At 37.2% G+C, this 27,788-nt stretch overlaps 1 long non-coding RNA gene across 9 annotated transcripts in view; it reads right to left on the bottom strand.

The window, feature by feature from the left end:
• The window catches only part of LOC137482577 (uncharacterized), a 189,944-nt gene that overhangs the window by 63,838 nt on the left and 98,318 nt on the right, over window positions 1-27,788 (bottom strand). The window lies entirely within an intron of this gene.

Here is a 27,788-nt window from a genome sequence, read left to right as displayed (position 1 = left end):
CTGACTGCAGCTCTCCCCCAGCTGTGCACAACACTCCAGTACTCAGCAAAGCGAGGCCTCTCCAAATGGAAAACTTTAATTCTGTCTGCACTTTAACTGCTTAGAAAGTGTGCAGCTTAGGAGGTCAATTAATTTTGGTGTATGTCGATTCACTGCAAGAAATTTCTGATGTACTTGATTACATAAACTCTTTTAAGAGTTACTGCACATCTTAAGCAGACAATATAAGACATTCTTATCACTTAAAGGGTTTAGAACTTTGAGTAAGCTACCCAAAGCTGTCATTAGTAGCTGAATTTGTGGTTGGCAATGATATAGACTAATTTTTGTCAGAAAAAGAAAATATACATTGTCATTTTCCCAAAACTACTGTGGATTTTGAGTCACTGAATTGTGAAGGCTGTGGGGGACTTTTATGTTTGTTTGAAGTTTTGTTGTTGTTGTTGCTTTCTGGCTTTTTTCCTCTTAAATTTCCCAACATAAGTAAAACAACTGAACACCAAGGGGTAGTTTTGTTTTGTCGTCAGGTTGAGGAAAAAAACACTTTGCATTTCTTACAAAACTTTTGTCCAGAAGGAACTGACTCTCCTCCTAGTTAAAAGTGAATTGGCATTACCCACCAAGCCCAGTTATTCATTAAAGAAACTGTATTCCTTCAGTGATTTAAGGGTTGCAGGTGGACTGAAAAAACAAATTAGAAAAAACATAAAAATTAAAATATATATGGCTCTTTTCCTTCCATTGCATACAAACATAAAAACTGGTAGGCAAACTTGTACAACTTAAATTTACACCATGTGACCTTCACTTCTTTGGCATATTCAGGATGACTGAGATAGCATCCTAGGAATTTATGAGTTGGTTTATGTGAAAAATTATTTGTCTGAGAGCTGATCCTTCAAAACACTAAAAATAAACAAGCCCACTTTTCAAGCTGTGCTAAATTCTGTCTTTGAATGAAAAGCTGTGTTTATCTGGGAGCTGAAATCCAAGACAGAACTGGACTAAAATAGTGTGCTGATTGTTTTCCATACACTGCACAAAACAAACGACATCTGCTTATTCGTTTGTGTTTATTTTGTGCCTCTCAGTAGGTATTGCATTAAAAATAAAAGGCAGGGCACCTGATTTTGTTCAAAAGGCATCAGTCACCCACAGGGTGTGGCAGTTCTGTGATGAAGAACTAAGAAATACAGCTCTCACACAGGGGGTGTGGGTGTTTTATCAACAAGTGTGGATTGTACTCAGCACCTTGGTTACCTCTGAATCCAGAGCTGCACTGACCATGCTGCTGCTCCTCCTGCTCTTGGGCACCTCCCTGTGCCTCTCACCAGCTCTGGGTGTAACATCTGGGTGGCCCTTCTCATTTCCAGCCATCATGTGTCTATTGTTTCATTGCAGTCTATCCCCAGGGACGTCTTTGGGAACAGATTCACCAAAACTTTTCCATAATATGAATCTGTAAGGTTTCTCTGATGAGAGGTATGGAAATACAGTTTGTGGAAACAAAATCCCACTTGTCAGAAAGTTCAGGATATCAAAAAGCACCTTGCAAAATCAAACCTGTGTTTGCTACTTAATTATACATGAGCCAGAAATGCAAACTCGGACTGCTCCAAATGTCACTGAGTGCAAGAGTTTGACTTCCCAAATCGGATCTTTTTATGCCACATTGACGCAAGGTGGGCCAATTTTATGTCTCTCTGAATACCTTAATCTTCACACTAGTATTCCAAAGCATGAGCAGAGCAACACTCATAATTAACAATTGTGTCACAGTCTATAAAAGGCTCCCTGCTCAGGAAGCTGAAAACTGAGCAGAAATGAAGCCAGCACTTGCTGTTAAGGGCCCCTCAGCTCCTACGCTGAGCAAATATGAACAAAAGCCAGAAAACTTGAGGGGAAAAAAAAAGAAAAAGTTGTAAAATCCTAATGATAGTTGATGGAAGTTTGACACATTCAAATGTGCCTTCTGATTTATACATGCATAAATGCCACATTTAATTTCTAAAGAGATCTAAACTGTAACTTTATCTCTACGCTAGTGGTAGTCATACATCTCAGATTTATCTATTAATACATTCTTCCAGAAAAGCAACTCCCATCCCAGTCCTTGACTCTAATTTAAGGCACAGCTGCTATTTTCACATATTAGGTACTTTGGATTTTGTTCCCTCGTCACGCAGAACGTGACTCAGATATTGACTGAGAGAAGCAGCACCACCCTCTTAAAATTAAAATTAAAACTCTTTTGCATTTAAAGGAATGAATTAAAATACTATCTAACTGTCTCTCTCATGGGGATTGAAAGTGAAAGAAAGGACTGTTTCAGTCCTACTTTTTTTTTTCCCTTATAATTAAATATTATTTTCCTCAAAGTGACTGGGCACAGAGACATGGCTACTTCTGAATTCCAAGTGCCTGACACTAAGTGTGATTTTTCTTGTATCCAAAACTCCAGCTTTGATTATAAAAACAGGAAGAGGGAATAGCATCTTCTTCTTCAACCATCACTAGTGCTTCAAGAGAAAGTAAGTGGATGTCTTAAATATAGGAAACATGTGTATTAAACCCACATGCAACTTGACTTCATATGGCTATATTAAGAGCAATTATATCACTCATAAGATCAATTTTGCCCTTTAGTAAACAACTGTAAAGTAGGTAAATCTTCCAAAAGAGACCACAGTTTTAACTGAACAGTTGTGTAGTTCTCCTCTGTTTATTACAGCATTAACTCTATGATTTTTTATACTCCACAGGAAACCACTTAAATGAAAGGAAAAATGAACTCATTAGGCAATCTTGGAGCTCAGAAATGAGGTATTTCCTTCTGCTGTGGAAAGCATTCAGGTTCAGTCACAACTCACCTGTCCACAATCTAATGAAATGTGCAATCACTAAACAGCAATCGAGGACTCCACTGGATTGGACAGTTCTGTCAGAAGCTGTCCTATTCCTGTTCTAATCCAAAGTGATCATTGCCTCCCAAACCATTACTCACAGCTATTTAACTAATTAATTAATTAACATATTAATTAGAAATATTAAATTAATATATTCTTCAGAACTATCCATCCCACAGTCCATTTATTCCAATAATTAAATACGGACATATGGCAAGTCACAGGACACAGAACTGCTGTTACTGGATCTCTGCAAACCTCAGATGGTGTTATTTTTCCATGCAAGCTATTTTTTTGTAACTCAGTTGACATCTACAAATGGTAATGGCATTTCTTTATTTCTCATAATTTATACGTCTACCTTGTCTCCTAGAAACACCAGTTATTTTTTGCATGCAGAGTCTCCCAATAGACACATATTTAACCCACCCACATATCCTATCTAGCCTTAATTAAAGGCAATGACAGTCTCTTTGACCATGTTTTAGTTGATCCTGGAAAGTTCTGATGTTAACTCCAATGTACTTGGTTCCACATTTGCTGTTTCACCCAGGCTGGCTTCTGTCAGCAGATAGGGTTAATTTGCTGTTTCAGCCACTATGGACTGAAAAAGTTTAGGTCATGTGCAGAGAGGCATTCCAGTATTGCTGGAGTGCTGAATGCATGCATTCTCCACGCTTGCTCTGAGCTTCAAGGGTGTGAGTTACGACATCTAGACAGAGAGCTGAGCTCCACAGCACAAGCTGGAGAAACTTTTAGTCTTTCCCCATCATCAGGCAAAATGAAAGCTATCTCACACATCATGCTGAATATGGCAGAGTCATGATTTACTTGGTCCTACTACGGTGAAAGATAATTACACAAGTGAGATTTACTTCAAATGTCAGAAACACTGCATTGCTCAAGTCAGCAATTTGTGCTCTTTTCATTTGGAATGAGAACTACCACAATGCAGCTCTGCAATGGCAAACCTGATGGCTGCATGCAAGCCCAGCAGAAATTTACAGAACAACACATAAATAAAATAGATTAAACTTACATTTCCCTTTGAATATGAAGTTAAGGCATAAAATGCAATCATGAGCACAATGACAATGGTTATATTTTTTTAACACTATTATCATTAACTGACGGCACAGACACCTAATTACCTATAATTAAGTCTCTATAACAGATTAATTTTTTGTGGTTTGCATGGCTGATTCAACAAACAGAAATGCCTGCAAGGTATTTGGCTAGTCAGATCTTTCAGGCTGCCAGTGATTTAATGGAAGGACTCCTGTGACCAGAGGACATAGTCTCTGTTTCACAGCCTGAAGTCCAAACCATGGACTCCTTTATCTTCCTTCCACTCTCTCACCATTACATTTGTATTAGTTCAGCTCCAGTGAAGTCTGTTTTGATGCAAATGTTAGTGCTGTCTATCATGACTCTTACTCATAGAGAGCCAAGTTATAACATCCAAGAGCCAAAGAGATGAAAATCACAGCCCCCTGTTTTACCTGGCCTGGGCTGCTTTCCCCCACCCAAATATCCTTGTGATCACTGCAGCAATGAGGAAGCTGAGAAAAAAAAAAGTACATCTCAGCCAATGCCATTGTATAATTAACTAAAGCCATTCCTGCAGGACAGTGCCCTGGAAATCAACAGTGAGGACAATTTTGGTGGACATTATGGTTTTGATTGGTTCTTTTTCAAAAGGCAAAAATGTTCTTTAACAAGTTAAATTTCACAGTTTCTTTTCAAGATATATATTAAAAAAAATCTAGACTATATGCACACAAAACAGGGGCAGAGGTAGGTATGCAAGGGTTGGGATGGAGAGTATTAAAATCAAAGGACTGACTTTCATAGCCCTAGTTCCAGGCTCAGTCTTGAGCTGGACATACATTGCTCTCAAAAATTTTCCTTCACCTATTTTTAAACTGCATCAAGCAGGTGCATGTCAGCATAAACCATTGCTGGAGTTTGAATTCATAAATATCAAAAGTTACTGAATCTGCAGACCTCAAGAAATTAGATTACACTCTATTTATACTCCTGGCCAGATTCTAACCTCTATTTTAATAGCCTCAAATTACAATAGTTTTGCTTGCACAAGTAATTTCTCTGTTTACATCAGTTTATGTGAGGTCAGACTGCATAGGAGAGAGAAAGAATGAATGGATCAGTGTAAATTTATACTATGGTTACAAGATATTGAAGCAGAATGTGAAATCTCCCAAATTAAACCTGTTCCAAACAGACTTTATTTATTTAAAATACTTGTGACAACAGAAGGAATCATAAAATGTCAGCAAAACAAAACTTTCCTGCATAAAACTATCTTGTCAGATAGGCATTTATAATTTCATTTTTGCTCTATTATGCATTAGCCCATACTTAAATTACCACCTGAGAATTATTAAGATTCCAGGATTAAGCTAGCAATCTTTTAGTTATAAGAAAACCCGTATAAGTTCTGTCCACTTAAACACATATATTAAACATACAAAGTTTTAAGTATATGACCTATAGGCCAGTAATTTTTTATCAACTTAATGAGCTCATCAAGCCTAAAAAATGCTTTTCTAAAAGATTTTGGTTACAAAAAAATTAGTTTTCAAGTTCAAAATATAGAAGATCATAAGCCAACACAAACACCAGCCAGCTGTATGTCTAACAAATGACTGACTAAACAACATTGTCAACTTATTCTAATTTCACTATCTGTATTTTTAGGAGTTTTAATAATCAATCTGCATGTGGTCATCAAACACATGAGAGAAAACATGCATTTTCCATTGCCCAACAGCAATCTTTGAATGACTGAATCACTCTGTTTCTCTAACAAATAATCACTTCAATAAAATTCAATGCAGGATCTTGGTGGATTAGTGGATGGTTTGAATCCAGATCTTGGTGTTCCATGTGGTTTGCTCAGAAGAGACTAAAGGCAGAGATGCTTCAGGAAACAAAACCACCACCCCGTTCCCTAGAGAAAAATACCAGCTTTCCCATGGTCTATTCTGGGATGAAGACATCTAAAGGCAAGAGGAGCATGGTTAAATTGGCTTTTCTTTCCCTGATTGTTGCTTTCTGAGCATTTAGAAATACAAAAATTGGAAAATAGAAATAATCTGAGAGCTTGCACAGCACCCAGCTGAATTATGAGCACTTCAGCAAATACTTGTTCATCTTTGTTGTTCTGTGGGAGCCAGCCTCAGGAGAGGATAAGCATTCACAGTGGGACTTCTGCAGCCACTGGCTCTCCACTGTTACAATACAGGAATTATTTCTGCTCATGATAAAAATTATAGTGGCCCCTAAAGAAAAGGATAGTTGTAAACTGTGCTGCCAAAAGCTGATGGAAATGAAGTCCCTATTTCTTCCTGAGAAGCTGCATGAAGCACCAGCTGTGCTGCAACATTCCCAATGTGTCCCAGCAGCCATACTGCTGGTTTACATGTCAAAATCTCTTAAATGCTTAAAAAAATGATAGAACCTTCACTTTTAAGATAATCCCTACTCTGTAACACTATCCTGCAATGATACTGTGCTGTGAGTGCAATGCAAAATGATATTCCTTGTTCATAAAGTCTTAAATATGTGCAGGATGTGTTTCAAAGCTGTTGTCTCTAATCAGCCCCATAAAGCCTGGCAATATTCTCTTCAGTAAAGACCGATGTGATTACTATTCTGATGAAATTCTGGCTCTATCTACTGCTGAAAAGGACTTGAGAAATACACAGCAGCATTAGCTCAATTTGCCAGCCTCCAATGAGAAGAAAGTGTAAGATACTGAGAGCAGCCCTGAGGAGAAGGACCCAGGGGTGCTGGTGAAGCTTCTCATGACCCTGCAATGTGCACTTGCAGCCCAGAAAGACCATCATAGCCTGAGCTACACCGAGAGCAGCATGGCCAGAATTTTGAGGGAGGGAATTCTCTCCCTCTTTACCGTGCTCTGGTGAGAGCCCACCTGGATCACTGCATCCAGCTCTGAGGCTGCCAGCATAAGATGTGACCTTGCTGGAGGCCACAAAGATGCTCAAAAGTTGGAACATCTCTCCTAGGAAGACAGGCTGCCAGCTGGGGCTCTTCAGTGGGGAGAAGAGAGGGCTCTGGGGAGGCCTTAGAGTCCCTTATGGGATGGGAACGGGCTAGAACAGAGCTGGAGAGGGAGTGTTGCAAGGGCGTGGAGTGATGGGACAAGGGGAAATTGCTTTAAGCTGAGAAAAGATATGCTTAGATTACATTTTAGGAAGAAATTTTTCCCTACTAGGGTGGTGAGGCCCTGGAACAAGTTGCCCAGAGAAGCTGTGTTTGCCCCATGCCTGGATGTGTTCAAGGACAGGATTTGGAGAAACTTGGTAACCTCATAACACATCCCAAGGCAAATTTTCCCAGATTGATAAGGGTCCCCAAGCTCAATCACTAAGTGCTCAAATTTTGATATCACATAAAAGAGCAGAACATTTTCACTTTGCATAAACAATTAGTTTAATGGTACATTCTTCTTCCCCTATTGACATGAAGGAATTTTAATGAGACCTTCAACATTTAAAATAAAGATGTACTACACTTTTAGCTAATTATAGTAGACAATTAGTCCAATTAGCTATCTAATAGAGCAAATTTTACTTTACTCAAATGCAATGCCTCAATTAAAAAATGAAATTTTGCAATTGATGATGAAAATAAGACAAAAGAAATGGCTGAAATAATGACCTGCATACAGCTTCTTTTAAGCTGTCCTCATTTTACCTGTTTTCTTTACTGTCCCTTATTAGACAATGAACTTATAACCAGCCATCAAAAAAAAAAGCTTTTTATAGGCTTTGAACTCTTCTTACTGTACCATCATTTGTCTAATCAAAGCAGCAGAGTCTATTTTAAGAGAAGGTTTTTTTGACTTAATATCAGACCTAACTCCAATGAGTTCTGCATACCAAATGGATGGATTACATCTCCTTTCCTTTATGTAGAGTAATTTCCTTTAGTATGTGACAGATTCACATTTCATTAATTTGGATGTGCTTATTTTTTGGTATTTACTATGCAAATTACTAATTACTTCTTATTTATATTGTATTATGTAAAAAAAATCCCTTTCAGTTAATAGCATTTCTAAAATGATGAATGGTATGCAAGGTAATATTAACTGCATTAGAAATTACAAATAGTTGGAGAAAAATTATATGGTAATTCTCCATTACTTTAAACTGAAAATCATACTTTCCAAAATGAGCAATCTAAACATAATCACATTCTATGTCAAGGAAAATATGTTCAAATTACTTTTGAAAACATCACACTTTAAAAAGAAAAGAAAAAATCATAGTACTGATTTTAGTATTTCCAACCTGCTCTCAAATATTCATCATTTCCATCATAAACATGTATGAAATGTTGGTCAAAGCTGGTGTCCTTTGGTAAAAGAACATTCTAAACTGAGTTTCTATTTCTCCACAAGAGTATGAAAAAAGATGACTGCAGTGAAACAAAAGCTCTCAGCTGCACAAGAGGCTAGGCCAAGCTACTGCTCTCACCAAAAACTCTGGTCCAGCGCAGCCCAAAGTAGGACTGGGAAACTAAAGCTGCTATTTCTAACCAGAAGTGTTCTGCATTGATATCAAAGCCACATCCCTGTTTCTGAAAAATGGTTTCTGCTGGATGTTCCGTGTTGGGGAGATCTTGGAAAGAGAGTATAGAATATTTAAATTGAATACTAAAACCTTTTTTTCACCTGATCTCTTCTGAAAATGTACTAAAAAGGAAAGTAGTGTCATCAAATTTGATTGTATTGGGATAAAAATGTTAATGAATATTGGAAGATGAGAAGCTAATAATGGTACAACTTCTTAGTCAAGCCTGAGATTTTACACCTTCTCTATGGCAGCCTGTTACTATATTTGTCACTGACTTATAAGAAATCTAGTCTGAAAGGGAACTTAATCTTCAACAAAAGTTCTTGCAAATTACTATTAATAACAACACCTTTTTTCCCTAATGAGCCTACCCAAAATTAGCTCAAAATACATCACGGACTTGCATATTCAAACATGATGAGATAGATGTTCCTAAAGTTAATTCTAATCACATAAAATATTAACACCCTAATTTAAAAGGAAATTCCTGGATTATTTTTTGAAGAAAACACGGATTTTCAGTGTTATTAGTGACTTGTTCATCTTGCATGAAAGTAAGAGTTTTTCTGCATGTTCTTTACTATATAAAATGAAAGACTGGAGGCAAAATTTTCAGACTCGAGACAAATTTTTAACTCTATTTAATTCAATCAGATTTTTAGCATTAAACTGGGTCCAGTATTGTTTAACTTATCCATCAATGACTTGGGTGAGGGGGCAGATGCCTCCTCAGCAAATGTGCTGATGGCACAAAGCTGGGAGGAGTGGCTGATACCCCAGAGGGCTGTGCAGCCCTTCAGAGGGACCTCAACAGGCTGGGGAGATGGGCAGAGAGGAAGCATCTGAAATTCGACAGACACTTAATTTTTTTGATATAAAGGAGACTGCAGAAGGGCAAAAGCAATTCTTCATTACTCCCTTAGCAGTATATTGGACACAGCAGAAAATGCAGTTACTGAAGACCCATTTTCAAAATAAGAATAACTCTTCAAAATTGATTTCAGTGTCTTTGGAAGTATGAGGAAGCCACACACACACAAATCAACCAAAGAAATACTCAGTTCCAAGGAGAGAATTATATGAAAAAGAAGCAACTTTCTGAGAGCAAACAAAAAGGAACAGCTAAAAGGATAAAAACACTTATTCATGATAGAAAGACTATTAAAAGACACTATTATTGTGAAGCTCATGGTAAGTGCATAAAAATTTCAAGACTACATTCAAGGAAGGATAAAAAAAAGATGTTGCTTTTAAACTGTGAATAAAAGACCCTATTAGAAGTAAAAAGCCTTTAGCACAAAGCTGTAGTTATCACTTAATTAAAGAGGGGAAAGAATGCTAAGGATATAAGGATATATTTAAAACAATAAAGCAGGGTTCTGAGGCTTAGCAGGCTGTCTACATATAAAAATGAACACCACCACCACTCAAAAAAAACCCCTAAACACCAAACCAACTCTAGTTCTGGAATGTAAAGGAACCCACCAAAGAAACCATAGTGTCCATAGATCCCTGAGATGTAAACATGGGGCTGCAGTTTGTGCTGGCTGATGCCACAGAAGGAAAGGCTACAGTATGGGAGCCTTCTGCCAAGCAGAACATTTTCTAGGACAGCATGTCTGCAGGCTCCTTCCTGTGATTTTACCCATTTCCATGTATTCCTGCCAGATCTTTGTTATTCACCAAAATAAAATATGGACCTAATGTTGTGTACTGAAAACCGCTTAAAAGTTATCACCTTGATGATCCCACTCCAAGACCTCAAGTCTCCCATGGAGTAGGGCAGGACAACAATGAATCCACCAGGTACCTTCCTTTGTTGAGCAATTTCAAACCCTACTAAACATTTTTGCCACAGCTCTAGCAATCACAAGATCAGCTCAAAACCTGGTGGCCACACTCCCTGTTTGCAGTGGCTTCCCCAGGCTCCTCAGCAGGGTTAGACTGGTGTCCTTTAACCAACTGACCCATCCCAGCACCTCTGGCCCTCCAGCAGCTGGTTTGTGCACTTAAAGATATGTCCATAAACACAACAGAAGTCAGGCTTGCAATCCATATCAGCTTCATTGCTTCTTCTTGGACATTTTCAGTCCCTCTCATTTATTTATTTACATTTTATTGACTTAAAAAGATGAAATTTTCAAAAGAAAATCAGAATATTTATAAAGTCCTTTTTTTGGTCTTGTTTTATTTCAGCTAAATTATGGATCTGCCTACTAAAATGGACATATTTAGAAAATATAAATGTAGCAGATGCTTACAAATATGCCCTACTTCTACAGTCAGCTCTTCTTTACACATTTTTATTAGCTAGTAACACACAGAGCCACCATGCAGTTTTTGAGGTAGAAAAGATTGGTTTTCTTTGAAAAGCAAACACAACCTTGTAACAAGGAAGTACATTTTCAAACAGTGCCTGTGTGTATATCACGATGGGCTCCACTGAGGAAATATTTGAAGAAAGATTTTTATACCCAGTTCTCATGGACCTGTGATTACATGGTGATGAAATCTAATTTATTACATTATTCACTGGAGAGAAGTTCTGGTGCTTTTGGCAGGTTTCTCAGCATGCAAACAAACAAATGACTGCTTACATTGCCCAGCATAGAATTTGCTGTTCTTTGTTTTTGCCATAAATGTCTACCCTTTATAGCTGCTCTGGGCCAGAGATTTAAATAAAATAAGAAAGAAGGCGGAAGTCAGTGGAACAAGGGAAGGAAGAGCCATAGCTAGAGGAGCAAAATATTTGTGATTAATGAAGGCTTCTGGTAACACAGAGCTCACAGTAGTAATTATGTAGCATCAAATATAGTTCCAAAAATAATAGCAATGTACTATCACTGTTAAAATGCACTCCAAAGACTTACTTGTAATACTGCAGAGGCTTAGGCAGAGCACATGGAAAACAGGAAGATCTCAAGATTAATTACTAAGATTAACATCTTCTCCTTAATTCAGTGAATGGGAAAGACATAGCAAATCTAAGTTTTTTTTAGCAAAGTATAGGTAAATTATTGACTAAATACAGAAGGTTTATGCAAGCTCTCTGCAAAACACAGCAACTCAGCTTACCCTGAAAACATATACTACAATCTTTGTCTTTCAGCAAATATTAGCATAATGACTCCAGATTTTTATTAAAAAAAACCCCACAACATAATTACAGTGTCAGTTTTTCTCCTGACATAAAATAATGATACAAACATGGGGAGAAGATGCTGCTGGTAGGTACAATCCAGGATGCCTGGCTTATCTGCCAAGTTGCACAAGTGATCATATTTTATAGAATAATGTGGGAATGTCCATAAGAGAGGTCCAGAGCAAGGGTGAGGCAGAAGATTTCAAGTACAGCGGGATTTAAGAGATGGTGGTAATGAATAAGATCAAAGAGGGTGCTAATTGTGAAGATGGACATAAGAACATGTAAGAAAATTCTACAGGAAGCTAAAGTTACTGAGCTCTGTTTTTTGTGGAACAGTATGTTGCATATTACATTAAGTCCTTTCATTTTCCTCATGCACAGGGATTTTTCATGGAGTATTGAGCAAATCTGAGGGTGTACCTACAAAGTCCATCAGCATCTGAAAGCCCAGACCTCCTTAGCTGAATTCGTGTAACTCCTGGCATCCAAAGGAGGACTGTTGACTTCCTGAGGGCCACTGCGAACACCTGCTACTAGGAACATCAAAAAAAGGAAAAACTTAGGGAAAACAAGTTACCAGAAGAAAATTCTTGGATTTTGGGATCTACTCAGATCACTCAGCTTTTGAAAGATAAGAATGTGAAGCGTGCATCTTTTTGAAACCACACACAAACTGTGCTAAACCTTCATATGGAAAACATCTGATCCTAATAGCCTTTGCTGTCTAAGATGAAGATGCAATCTCTTCTATTAATTTTGACAAGTTCAGCTTAATTTTTTTCATTATTCTGTCACTAGCATTGTTCATTTTAAATAGATACATCAACTGGAAGTGGCAGTAGCACATTAGTTAAAGGTTAGTTGCTCAAGCAGCATGGTGTATTGAAAAGAAAGATATACTAATTTCATTCAACTAGAAAGGCACCTTTCCTTCTAAATAGTTTATGAGTACAGCAGGACCCATCTAGCGTTTCAATTGGCAGGATTTTAACGGCTGAAAGTGTAACTTGAAATTTCTCCTCTTAATTGCATCTTCATTACTATCTTATCTCCCCCTCACTTGGTCATTAGATTTCCATGTATTTTGTATGAAACTCTTCCTAGCTTGTGCTTTCAGCTTGTGCTTCACTGACTCTTGTGACTTTTTTCTTTTTGTAAAATGGTTGGCATGGAGCAGGATATAACTTATTTAATAAAACCCCACAAATTCTCCAGCAGAACAGCTACAGAAATTTGCCATAAATACATCATACATGATTTGAAGTCATTAGAAACACAGTTCAGATCAAAATGTGATAATGCCTTTAGGTGTGTTAAATTAGCATTTAATTTAAATTTAACAAGGCTGTTGTATAGAATTTAATATCATTCAACTGTGAGAGAAACACATCTGTGAGCTTGATGAAGATACATTTACTATAATTCAAGCCCAGTTAATTTATTGTCATGTCAACATCTTCATTATTTTTTTCTTTGTCAGTTAAATCTGTTGTCCCTCAGTATTTCCAATATCATTTTAGTCCAAACACTTCTGTGCACTGGTTATTTGAGGCTTGCACAGTGGCTGGTTATATGTGTACACCACCTGAGAGACCAGAGTGTGCAAAGCACACTGTACCTCAGGGAAAATGCAACAGGCTCTTAGGAGTCTGATCACAAAGCTTGTTCCATCTGGTCAGTAGAAAACATTTTGTAAGCTTCAAACACTTCTCTTTTGAAAAAAAAAAAAAAAAAAAAAAAACCACTGAAAATGCCAGAGAACTTTTTAAATTATATTTTTAATATTTTTTTCATTTGATGGTATTGCCTTTGTTCTAAAAAACCTTTTTCCAAATTATCAGGGACTAACATATCAGAAACACTTTCAAATTGATTGAAAATGTTATGATTTTGCTTTAAATATTACATCCCGATCTACTTTTTTTTTTAACCCATTTCTGTTTTCATATCTACAACATTTTTAGGAACCACAGCATAATAATATACAGATTGAAACTTGTCATGACAATCAGGAAAAGTCTTTACAAAACATCTGAGGAAAGAGTAAATACCAAGAGGCAATTATGCATAAAACATCTTTAGAAAAGTAATAGAGTAATTTTTCTCCTGTTATGCCACATTAAGTCACTAATTGATCATTAGAGTGACATGGAAGACATGGAATAATTTTTAAAAAGTAAAATTTCCCATAAAATTTCTATTCCCCTGAAACCTGCAATTCAAGTTTCAACTTACTATGGCATTTACTGCTTTATTTCTCTGTTTATCAAGGTAGCAAGCAACTTAAGGTTGAGAACTTTCTGTGCAGTGGTCACACATTCTCTAAAGCTGGTCCTTATGCTGCTTACACTACAAGAACCAGACAGAAAGCCTGGGAGCAGATGGGATCATTTATTGGCTTTTGTTAGATTGAGACCCAAGAATTGCTGAGAAAAACCTACTGCCAAACCCTGAACTCATGTAAATGCAACTGCATTAAATGACAATAAAAGACATCCCTTCTAATTAAGCCTCATTAAGTACCTTTTTAGCAATCAGATGGTATTGAATTAACTGAGAGTAGCTGACCTATAAAATCTAATTCAGACCTAACTAAAATCTATCTTGCCTCAGGCTCTCTTTCTTTTTTTGTCACATGTCATAAATGATCTATTGATAAAAACAGAACTTGCCATAAATAGCACAGCCATTGGGATTTGCAGAGTGTGACACTTAAATATCTCACCCACTTGAGACACATAAATTATTACCCAAACTTCTGTGGTCAATTTTTGCTGCATTCACTGCCACAAAGAAGCACGACCACTGAGGTACTCGAGCCACACGTCATCCTACAAGTGGCTGAAGCCCACAGGGCCACACTCTTTCCCAGCCTTGGATTGATGCAGCACAGCTGGTCTCATGCCCCCCCACCCAGATTCTGTCATTCCCCTCCAGTAAATCAACCATGCTGGCAAGAAGGGGAAAGCTCAAAGCTGTCAGATTCTGCCCAGCCATCAGTTTCTCTAAGCCACAGGGAATTTGCAGCCAGATTATGACCACTCTATGTCATCTAAGTGATCGTATTAGAAAATCTGACCAAAGTGAATGAGGCAATTAAGGGCTTAGTTAAATCTGATTAAGGGCATGGGAAAATTCTCATGCATAGGGAGACCGAAAAAAAAAAGACTTGTTTACCTGGAGGCAGACCTAGAATAGGTCTTTCTCCCTAGAATAGGGAGAAACTTGAATAAAGAATGAAAATGCCAGCAGAGCCAAAGCAGCAAGATCAGGAAATTTTCCAACATTCACGCAGAAGAATGAGGATTGTGAGGTGGAACTCAAAGTGATATATAAAAAAAAAAATCACAGGGAGAAATAACTACACAGGAAAGGATGAGTACTAATAGATTCTACAGAAACTTTGACAAATTTGCCTAGTTCTTTGTTGGATATAATTATTTTAAGTAGGAAAGAGTAGAATTTTTAATTTGAAGAGGTTATGTATAGCTTTGTATTATTTTTTTACACCTTTCCTAAATTCTAGAACTGTATCAGTTAAATATATTTATTGTGAGTCTCCCTCACCTATCATTTTTTGCAGTCTAGGAAATCAGAATTCTAAGTATTGAATGGGAGCTGCTTCCTTGGGATCTTCATGCCTGAAAAGAAATTTTGACAATATTTATCCACTCTAGCTAGACATTATGTGGGTCATATAAATGAGTCCCATCTTTGAAGTATTTGTCCTCTATATATGCTTTTGAGATCAAGTTACATGCTTGTGAAGAGGAAAATTCTTATTATTCTGGATTTACAAGTTGGGAGCTGAAGTATGAGGATACTGTACAAGGTCCATGTATAAGAGGTCCATGTATAAAGATATATGAATCCCCAGGAGAAACTCATTTCATAGAATTATAGAATGGTTTGGATTAGAAGGGACCTTAAAGACCACCCAGTTCCAACCTCCCTAGGGTGATTTAATATGGCACTTCAGTCAGTGACAGAAATACTGGATTTACTGGATATTAACCCAATCACCAGCTTTATCTTCTCTTCAGCTGCATATCACTGGCTCTGGGGAGCAGATCGGAGATCGGTCCAGAACTACTCTACAAGCATCTTCTGTGGATGATTCTACTTCTTCATGAGCTTGCCGCAGTAAGACAAGCGAATTCCTGGTGACAGGTGAATGTCCATGAAAAAGAATATACAAGGGAATTAAATAACCCTGAATAACTTCAGAAAAGGAAACACAACCAAATCTAGAGAGATAAGTGGGTAGCTGCAGAAATAACAGAAGGTGATAAAATAAGCTATTTGCTTTTCAGAGCATTATCCTTAGCAATTAAAATATCTCTGTGAAGAACACAACCTCAGAAAATGCCTAGCAATTGTTTCCAGCCACTCAAACAGCCATTCTTAATGTTTATACTTTAATTGGTTTCTATAAACCTCTTTACCAGCTCATAACTCCATAATTCTGCTACATTCCACCAATTAAATGTAACAGCACTAATACAAACTTCTGTCAGTTCTTTAATTTGTTACAATCATTTTTTCTGTAAATCCAGTCTGGTGATTGAGAATTTGTCACCTTCTACTGCACTTTGGCTTTGAATTTATCCAACTTCCTCATAAAGTCTCCTTTGTAAATGCTGCCAGCTGGAATTGCCACCTCATGGCCCTTTTACCATTAGTTCCATGCTATTATATGAAAAGAATTTAATGGCAGCTCTGTCATTGACTTCAGCAGTATTGGAATAAAGCTACTTACAAGGTAAGTGAAAAAAGAATTAGTTCACATTTGGTGTCATGAAAAGCCCCATCTTGACGAGACAAATTGGCATAGCTTTATACATAAATGCCTCCTTTACTTGGATAACAACCTTTCAGAGGATATTAAAATTTTATTGCACTTTTAAAAACAACTTCTACTGAGATTCATTCCAGCTGATACTTACTGTTTGATACTGCTTAGTACTACCAGAAAATAATACCAACATTTTTCAGTTTATTTATTCACCTGGAATTCAGTAAGGTTTTTCTCTTTAAAATTAGCTTCTGTCATGTGAATAAAGAGAAAGAAAAAGATGTCTGTGTGAAATATCCCTGATCTAAGCAGGATCATCACTGCTGTTGCATTTCTATTCTATATTTATTGTAGTATTATTCAAGGCAATGGGTGCTGAATGCTCTTCAATTACATACAGTGGGGGAGTTTTGGCCCCAGATTCCTTACAATCTCATGCTTCTTACCTAAACTGCTAATTAAAAAAAAAAAAAAAAAAAAAAAAGCAAAACACAAAAAAAAATGCAGAGCAGGAATGGACACAACCTCCTGTTAAACACCTAACAAAGCATTCCACTCAGGGGATCATAGAATTCTAGAATGGCTTAGAATGGAAAGGATCTTAAAATCATTTTGTTCCACCCCGTGCCATGAACAGGGACATCTTCCAATACCACAGGTTGCTCCAAGCCCTGTCCAACCTGGCCTTGGACACTTCCAGGGAAAGGGAAGCCACAGCTTCTCTGGGTACCCTGTGCCAGCGCCTCCCACCCTCACAGGGGAAGAATCCCTTCTTAATGTCTGATCTAAACCTATTATCTTTTAATTTGAACCCCTTGTCCTGTCATTACCTGTCCTTACAAATTGTCTCTCTCCATCTTTCTTGTAGGATCCCACCAAGGTACTGGAAGGCTCAATTAGGTCCCCCAGAAGCCTTCCCTTTTCCAGGCTGAACTATCCCAATTTGTTTGGAAAGAAGCCAAGCCATCTTTTAATGCTTTTATATAGTCTCATATATCTGCTGCATTTGCCTGTTAGGCAGCCTGGAAGCACAGCCAGGACCTGCCTGTGCTACGTGCAGTGCAAATGACCAAGTTGCCCAACTTGGTGTCACCAAATTCTGCTGAAGAAATAAGAGAAAATGAAAAAACTAAGGAAATGGTGTGACTGTGTAAAGAATAAAAATTGAGGGATGGAAGGAAGTGGTGCCATCACAATAGCTTAATAGATGTTAGATAATACAGGGATGGCATTAGGTCAAGTTTCTAATAATTTCTGTTACGTGTGACATGGGACTTTTGGACAATGTCTTCCTAAGAACCCAGCCCAGTTTCTTCTGTGAAGACACAGACATTAAGGACTTGTACCCACAGAAAAGGCACTGTTAAAAAGACATGGAATATGCAGTCAAATGTCCAACTGTAAACAAATTATCACTATGAAGTTTTCTAAAAATTCCAGCAATCATTGTTAGCATATCAGTGTCTGCAATCAGAGCTATCCAATCAAAGGAATGCAATTCTCCCTATCTTCTTTCAAAAGCAGGAAACAACCTTGATCTTCCCAAAAACCATTCTGATTTTAAATTGCAAATGTATATCTGATGTTCTGATTTTATATTTTGAAGAGTTACAATTAATTTAGCTTTCATAACTGCTTTTTCAGCCTTTTGTATACAATAAGTTTTTAAAGAAAAAAATAAAGCTATTAAATATATTCTTGATTCATTAAAACTGTGCTTATAGCTATTTCAGTGATTAACAGTCCTTGAGGGAAGTTTCTTTAAATAGTTTACTAAAACCCAAAATTTCTTGCAGCAATATGAAACTCAGATTCTTTTTGTAGTTGATATATTGTGAAATATTCACCAGATTTTCAAAGATCTAACTATAGGAAGGAATTCATATGTTTCAAACACATAAGAAAAGATAATTTCTCCTAATTAAATTTTGCATCCTTTTCCACCTGTAAATATAAATAGAAATAAAAAGATGCCTTTTTTTTCCCCCATATAAGGTACATTAGGCACCCTATTCCTTCTTTTTTTGCAGTGTGCAGGATCACTGGATTAGACTTTGCACACTTTGTAGACGGACAGGAAAAAGTGGACGGTGTTTGAAATATCTGCTTAGATTTCCACAGTTTCTATCACAGGTTTAACCAGATTTCTTCAAATTGACCTTTGTATAACAGACATTGGAGCCACTTACAGAACAGTACTTTACTAAGAGAATTTTTGTTCTATTTATATCCACCCACACAGCATGGAAATTGCTCATTTAATTTCCCCACAGCTTTGGAACACCAGGCTTCACAGGGCTTTGGAACATCAGGGCACAGAGTCCAGCACTCAGTCAACAGGAAGAGTTAAGAAGCACAAAGCACATACAGAAACCTAACTGGGAAACTCAGGTTGTCCTTTGTACCAAAAAATGCCCACGGGACATGCTGTGATGACTCTGTGAATTCTCTTCTTTGCCACTGCTGATATTTGTGTTACACTGGAGCCTATGGCTGCAGAGCTTGCTGCCCCTTCTCCAACAACAGCAGATTCCAAGTGTGTGATCACACCATCAATCCTCCAGCTCACACCATTGCAACAGATGGTACACAGAAAAGCTGGGTGTATTTGTGTGCTGAAAAAGTAAACAAAATATATGACACTAAAATGCTGACGTCAGTGGAAACTGTAATGAAAACCTATTAGCTTTAATGGTAATGAACAACTATTATCTTTAACTGTGCAAAAATTATGTTACCAGAATTCATTATATATCTCTAGAGGAAAAAAAACCCATATGACTTTTACTATAATGCCTATGTAGTGACCTCTAAAGGATAAAAAAAAGGGAGGTAGAATGATTCTAGATGCATAGGAAGAATGCAAAAAACTACATATATATTTAGATAGCACACTTTTTCCTGATCCTCAGTCCCATACTCCTCCCAGATACCATGATTATACAAAATACAGGGCACAATACTGCTATTGGCATAACGAGCCATCACCAGCAGCCTCTTAAAACTTTGCCTTACACAGCACCCAGTCTCACTATTTTCTCCTAAGGAAGTTTTCTCCTTCTTATTGCAAATTTATCCAAAATGGGACAGTTAAACCTATTTTAAATCTCTTTTGCTGAATTCTAATTACTTTGATGTTCACTTTCTCAGTCCTTTCTCAGGAGTGAAACTTTTCCCAAGGTTTGCAAGTCAGAGCAGGGTTTTCATTTGGTATGAGGCCAACATATAACAAGAAACAATCCTTTTTATGGATCTGTTTGTGTGCCTATAATGCAATAATTTATGAGCACTGCATGTTTCCAGTTCTAACACCCCCAGAGTAATTCTGAGTCCTTATGACCACCATCTTTACTGCTGGAGGACAAATGCCCAGCACCAGCTACTTTTGACATGTGCTATTTATATCAAGTATATAATATAGAATATAATATAGAATAATTATAATTGTTATATATAATATACAATTATCAGGTTATAATACTTGCTGTAAGTTGCCATTTGGCCCACAGAGGCAACATCACATGTGCCTTTTGGTAATCTAAATAAATCAAACAAAAAAACCCCAAGGGCAATGGCTTTCCTCAGTTCACCCAATACACCACAAACTGTCCAGAACAGAACAATTCTTTTTTCCTTTAAATACCTTCTGGACTCTCCTGGCATTTGCAGTATGAGGAGTTCTCACGATTCCTGACACAGAGCAGCTGTGTAATGCCTCTCTAAAGTCCTGCATATGATCCGAGGCAAGAATGAGCAATACACAAACTGCTGCCTTGTTCCACCCCAAAGAGTTACACCAATTAAGCTAAGAATTGCTTTGGAAAATGGCAAAAGTGAAGTCTGTCCCTCTTTCTCCCATCAGCAAAAAATAAAAACAAAAGCTAGATTTCATGGAAACTAGGAGATACTGCTGAATTTAAGTGGATTTTCATGCTCATCTCCCATCAACAGCAACTTGGGGAGGTCTTGGGAAGTCCTCACTGAACCACTAAACACAAAGAATATATTCCAACAACATAAAAAAGGAAGCAAAATCATAAAGCCCTATCTGAAAAAAAGTACACTCTAAAAATACTTCAGGTATTTTCCATAGAATAACAATTCAGTTACTTGACATCCTAATAATCAGCTCATTCTTATATACTTGGTGAGGTTTAACAGCAAAGTCAAGCTGTATGTCCTTCACTCTGTTATCCTTTAAAAAGATACTTTAATCACTCTTTATTCCACAGTTGGTATACTACACACATAGGCACAAGAAGATTAGTAAAATCAAATCTCTATGTCTTTTAATATATGCAGCAGTGCAAATAAAAATAGAGAAATGAGAGGAAAATACAAGGGATGGGAACAGCTGAGAAGAGAACTCAGAGCAGACTGAAAAATCCTCAAGGACTTATAAAAAATAAACACTTCAACAAGCCAATTCATGGAGTCAACTGCATAAAGTGAATTATTCAATCAAAACCCAGCAACAGGTTGTGTAGCAACAACAAAAGATTTCCTCATCTGCTTCTTAGTTTATTGTCCACTGTTTGTCCTCACAATTTGAAAGTAAGGCAAATGAAGGGAAGGACAGAAAGAGAATCAGCTTTCTGCTCAGCTCTAATAGCAGAGGCAGAAGCAGATGCTACTTCAGGGATCAACCTGTCACCTTTAACTTTGCCTCTCCTTCTGCAGCAGATGTGCAAGCAACACATACAGCAGCCATAAAGTTTAATTCAAAGTAGTTTCAATTTTCCCAGGGGTTTTGAGTATATTTTATGTTTTCTTTTCCTGTGACCCAGCCATACTCAGTCTCCCCTCTGATTTGTGTCACAATGTGGAGGAAATGTTCTGTCTACACGAGCACCCATGTGACAGAATAATTATTCCAAACAGCAATTTCTGCTGTTTTCTTATGACATATCTTCTGTGATGCGTGATGTGAAATTTCACACTTTTTATTATTTGAACCATTCTGAAAAATGAGCATCATTTCACTCCCAAATCTGCTGAATTCAAATAATTAGACATATCACCACTGCTGAGCTCCAGGCAGACATCAACTGTAAGAAGAAACACATCTCCCTTTCACCACAGTGTCATAAACTACACAGCTTTAAGGTTTGATCAAATGCTAATATAGCACTGAAATTGAAAGCCCTGATTTTTACTGCCTTGATTAATAGATGTATCTATCTGTCTGGAAAAATATATTAAAACAGGTTAACAACCTTAAAAAACAGGTGCTTTAAGAACAAATTAGTTCTTGCTCAGGCACATCACTGAGCGATGCAATTTGCAAAAGTGCTGAGCACAACAGGCCCTTTTGACTTAACTATAACTATAAAGCTCAGACCTGCTTCAGCAGAAAGTGAACTAACTTATTGTTAGGAGTTTATATGAGAAACCCCTCTCCAGAAATTTGTTTAACTTCTTTCTTGCAGCATTCATCAGTCAGATGTGCTTTCTTGCTTGTTTGGAAAATCTCAAAGTGTAACAAGGTAAAATCTAAAAGAGAGAAGTGCTCTTCACAACAGTATTTTCTTTACCTCAACTTCATTGCCTTAACATTTTCTACTGCAGTATCAGCCTTGCCATTTTCCCTATGCTACCTCTGGTCAACAGGGAATGTCATCAGTTAGAGCAGTCAGTTTTCCCCTTCCCTACAGAAATCAAATGTGTCATCTCTGCAGTGCTCTCATTCTCTGCAAGCCAACAAAGTCTTCACACCCCTTCAAAGTGGGCAGGTTCTGCCCATAACACAGAATCTGTGACAGGGAGTTGGTTTGTTGCTAATTACAATGTCTTCATTTTATCAAGCAGAAGAAAATTAATGTGGGCATTGGGCAAAGAGGAAGCCTGATGTAGAATTGTACAATTCCAGCATTTGAAGGGGTCAGACATTTCAAGTTCCCCACAAAAGATACTGAGGATTTAGCACTGATACAAATGAGGTTCCATTTTAGGTTGAAATTTTTTTAAACTATTGCTATAGACACCTTCTGGGACTTGAGGAGTTTTTTATTTGTTCATTTTTTTGTTTTAAACAAAAGAACTCCATTTGTTAGCATTCATTAAAACCATCCTACAAATTACTTGATATTTACCAATCATATCAGGCTTCTTTTCTTAAATAACACCAATATATCCATTGACCCAGCTGAGAACAATAGACATCCATTTGGATGAAACTACTTATTTTATACTATTTCATATTCTATATCTATTTTTTCCTCTTGTAAATACTATTCAAATGATGTGCTGGATTTTCTTTTTTGTCATTGCATTTTTAAACGGCTTACCTTGTCACTCATTAGAACCTTTCAAGTGCAGCTCTGCCCAAGGGTTCTAACCTACATAGCATTCCTGCCATCACTCAGGCACAGAAATCTTGCCCTCACCTCATCAAAGACAGATCAAACAGTTTGGGCCACAGCTCCAGTGGGTGTAAAACTGCAGGGTACCTATATTTAAAAGAAATCTTTAAGGCAGACCTTTCTTTCCAAAATGTGTGTTAGTCTCAGCTGAGAGCACAAACACCAACATGTCTGGAGCTCTTTTACTCTCTAAACCAGGTGCTAAAAGCAAAGCATGAGCACGACACTCAGCCACTGCCCTACTCCCTGAGGTGAATTATTGATTTTGAGGCTCCACTGCAAATCATGAACCTTCACACAATCATTGTAGCTGACCAAAGTGACGTTGATGTTCCATGAATTTCTGTTCCATGATTAAATTCACCTTAGAAGTAAAGATGCAGAATTTAGCGTAGCACAAAGAGCAACCATGCTTTGAAGTCTAATCTTGCCTAAAACAAGATACAATTTTGTCAGTGAAGATTATAACATTTTTTCACTTTTCACTTGTCATAACAGATTTACTGCTTATTTTCTACAGCCTTTCCTGGGGAAAAGCATATTCTTACCATTCTAATGTCACAGTATAGTTTAATAGTATAAATATAGCATAGCTCAAGATTCAAAGTTTTTTTCCTCTTAACATGGCAAAAGTAGTTGAAGAACAGACTTTGAAATACATCTCATTTCTGCAATGAATTTTAGAGAGGAAGAACAGATTAATGAGCAGTTAAGGAGCCATGTAGCAACCAAGTAAAAGCCAGGTTCTGAATCTGGCCCGCTAATTGCCCCTAGGAAACACACAAGCTCTTATTATAAAAGCTTCTTTGTCCTTTTTGTTATTCAGATTTAAACAGACATGATAATAACTTATGTATATCTATATAGAGTGTTCAGATCCTAACATTCATTTTTGAGTGCCAGGAACTCTCCACATTATTACCAGAGATTAGAATCATTCACCTCACCAAAACTCAAGGTTCTTAGTGGGTCATTTTGGATGAGAAGACATCATTAGGAAGGAGACAGTATAACTTCAGTACTTCCGTGAAAACTATATTAAACAGTTGTCAAATTGAGTTGGACTAGACTTCTGAAAGAGAACTAAACCATTTCTCAGAATTGCTACTTAAAATTACTGGATTAATTATTTATGATGGAGCTGGATGGCAAGCAGATGAAGAAAATGTGGCAAAAGACATTACAATGTCCAAGAACCAGAAGCCTGGATATGAAATACCAGTAGTCAAATTTTGAGTAACGATCCAAAATTCCCAGGAGGTCAAAACAGAAAAAAAAAAAATCAAACTAAGTGAAGAAGAAACATTTCTGTGAAAATGTCCAATAAATTATGGTACTTTTTAGTTTTAGAGCTTCATGCACACAGAGCCAATGGGATTTACCTCAAAATTCAAACTTTAAACACTTAATCATTAGCGTAACAGTTACAAGTTTTAAAAAAATTATCCTGGTTGTTGAGTCAGAGCATCATCCCTAATTAAATTATCCATATTTAAAACTCAAGACTTTAATTAAAATAGCATAGGAAACAGCCCTATTTTTTTTATTCTTACCAGTTTTCTGAGTGATTATCCTATTCTACTGGAAATGTGAGGTATCCTATTAACTGGGGAAAAGCACAAGGCTGTGCTGAACTGAGGGATTATGGCTACATATTTCTGTAGACTGATTGCATTGGCTCACAGTGATGCATTGTTCAAGCACCTAACATTCAGCAAAGGATGAAAAACCGTGAAAGGCAAACTCCTTTTGCAGAGGCAGCGTCGTGCAGCAGAGCGGATTCTGAGCAAGCACCTCATGTGCATTGTTCTTCTGTGCTTTGCCATCATGCTCAATTTTCCATTGCAGCACTTTCCCTTTCACACAGATGGATATTTTATGGAATTTGCTAAGGACGTTGCAAGGCCAGAGCAGAGCATGGACATGAATCTAATTTGGTTTTTGTTGGTGGTGCCAAATGTTTGTGCAAAAACTTTATTCTTTTACTTTCTAGACTGTGTTTCTTCATGCCCATCTAGAATAAATAATTTATATTCTTTACATATCTCATCTGGTATGCAGCTCTGAACTGCTGTCTGACTACATTTGCTATGCTAGGCCCTTTCTGGGTTGGAAATGCTTCCAATACAAGCTCATAGAAATTTCTACCAGCCTCAGGCTTCATTCCACACATAATAGTCAGTCTGATGTTAGGAATACTTATGCCACTATTTATATCAAATCAGAAAAAAATAGAAATAAGGACTTGCAGTACAAGAGATCTGATTTTTTTTGACCCCCTTTAATCAAGTAGAACTTGGTATCAGCTCATCTTAATCTTTAAGTCCACCTAAAATTCAAACCAGTCAGGAATAGCATATTACAGGATACCCCAGAATGGAAAGTTCTCTTCTGCTATATCAATAAAGATTTTACTGAGCTAGAATCTGATGATCATATTTCTTAATGCAATCAAATCAACTGATTGTGCAATTCTAACATAGTCCAATACCTGAACAGCTGGCATACTACGCAGGAATTATTAGCAGTTCACGTAAAAAAGGCTAAGACACACATTCAAAGTATGAAAATCTCAAACAAACATGAATTTCTTTTAAAGCTGGAAAAAACTGTGTTCACATTTGACTACAACTACAATCAGCCTTCCCAGCCCTCTAATGGACTCCCAGCACATTTTGCCTTCCCTAAGGCAGCCACCCACATGTACTCAGCAGTATTGTTTGTCCTGTGCCTTAAGTCACAGATGAATCATTGCAAAGCATCTCCTCTTCTAGGACATCAGTGACTCTCCTGGTCAAGGAAATCAACCAGCAGAACTCATAGCAAGAACCACTGCAGGCTCTGTTACAGCCAGTTCGTGCTTTTCAATATTGGCAACAACTGCGGAAAAAAAAAAAAAAAAGAGATAATACCAGATGGATTTGACAGTCCTTTTCATCAGGACAGCCATGAAAGGATACTCTTCTCTTCCTCTAAATGCCATTTTAATGCTGCTACAGTTCACTGCCACAAACTTTGATAAGAATACACAATTTGCTTAAATGCTTATTAACTGACAAGGAAATCCAGACTTATTTAGGAGAACAAAGGTAGGAAATCAAGCATTTAAAATCTGCCACTATCAAAAAGGGTCACACTACTCTGGCATGGTCTATATTTCACAGCTTTCATATATAATTGTTTGATTTAGTGACACAAACTTTATAATCTTGCAGCTCAAAAGGAATTTGCATTAATAATACTAGAAAGACAGATAAACCTCTGCTGGCTCATGCTTCAACAGACATGCTTTATTTAAAATATTCTGACATTGGAGTGCTAGTTACTCATCTTGGCAAATGTCATCAGTCAGGTTCTTTCTACTTTTAAATTACCTCAGTTTCTTCCAGTTAGTACAATTGCTTTAAAACGAGGAAACAAATCCATATTACTTTAAAATTCTAAAGAAGCATTTGTATTACCAAGTTTTCTGTCTTAAAAAATTACTTTAAATTTTTCAGCTTTCATTAAAAGAATCTCAAGGTGTGAGCACACATGCAAGACCTTGTTTACTCTGTGAAGGAGGATGCATGGAAACATCCAGTCTGTGAATCCTCACCAGGCCATATGGATAATAGAGATGTTAAGCTGTCAAAATCTAGGATGCCTACAATTACAATTCTGCACAAATGTAGGCACCTAGAAGGTTTTACAGGTGTGTAGACCCTCTAAGGTACAACTTAGATGAGCAGAAAGGGACTTGTGCCCTTCATTACATCTCTGTGACCTACCTGTGCTCTAGAATTGGCAAGTTCCCTCCCCTGCGTGACCTCCTGTGCTCCTATGACCTCCATTTCACCCTACTGCTGTAAAATGTACCCCCCAATTTTAAAAATATAATTTTAATTAAATTGGTTTTTCATCTGTCATGTTTGATGTTACTGTGTCCTCTTCCTTTATACTTGCAGATTGAAACTTGTTTGCTTCAATTTCCATTGCATGAACTATGAATGCAGTAGCAAATGAGCAATCTAAGGTCAACAGAGAACCAGGCAGTGAAACAATGTTTTTCAAGATTGTATGAAATGGAGCAGCTCACATAATCAGCATATTTGTCTTATTCCAGTGTATCTTCTTAATGAACCCTTCAGAAAATAGACAAATGCATCACATAAAGCTCATACTCAGCAGATGTAGGTCACAGAAAGAGGACTCTCTACAGATCCCCCATGGTTGCACCGGGAAAAGCATTATCAAATTTCACTGTCTTTTAGGCTGTATAAATTCTTCCAAAAACACAGGGAAAATGTCACCTCGTGTTAAATATTGATGCCTGCTCCCATACAGTGAATCATCCTCCAAAGTAGCATTAGGGTAAATGTATATTAAAAACTGTCACTGCAAAACTTCATTCCTTTATATAGGCAACATAAACAATGCTGAATATGCTGCAGAGCACAGAAGGAAGGACTCTTCTTCACTGGAATCTTTTCTCACCACATAAAATTCCAGGTAATAAAAAGGACACAATTTTTTCCTGTCAGCTTTTGTTCTTGCTGGTTTTGGGGGGTTTTGTTTTGTTTTTGTTTGTTTGGTTGGTTGGTTGGTTTTTGTTTTTGGTTTTTTTTTGTTGTTTGTTTTTTGTTTGTTTGGTTTTTTTTTTTTTTTTTTTGCTTTTGCTGTTTCTCCTACTTCTAAGTTTCCTTAGGCATCAGTAGAAAAAATATTACCCATAAAGATCTGAAGTGGCCATAGTAATTGCAGAGCAATGCCGGCTGCAAGATGTAGGTCTGGAGGCCAGGTTGTTCCTCACTTTTCAAACCATTTAACTCCAGCAAGCAAGGACACCGAATGTGCAAGCAAGCACACCAAATGCACTGCAATATGTTAATCTAGCCACTGCCCTGATTTAATTGGCCCAGAAAATTGCTTGAGGTGTTTGGGGCTGCAGTTAAGGCTAGAAAAGTCTGGAAA

This window comes from Anomalospiza imberbis, chromosome 14 (genome assembly GCF_031753505.1).
Source record: "Anomalospiza imberbis isolate Cuckoo-Finch-1a 21T00152 chromosome 14, ASM3175350v1, whole genome shotgun sequence".
Taxonomy (NCBI): domain Eukaryota; kingdom Metazoa; phylum Chordata; class Aves; order Passeriformes; family Viduidae; genus Anomalospiza; species Anomalospiza imberbis.
The sequence above is the reverse complement of the archived record's forward strand: the minus strand, read 5'-3'. Positions and strand labels throughout refer to the sequence as shown.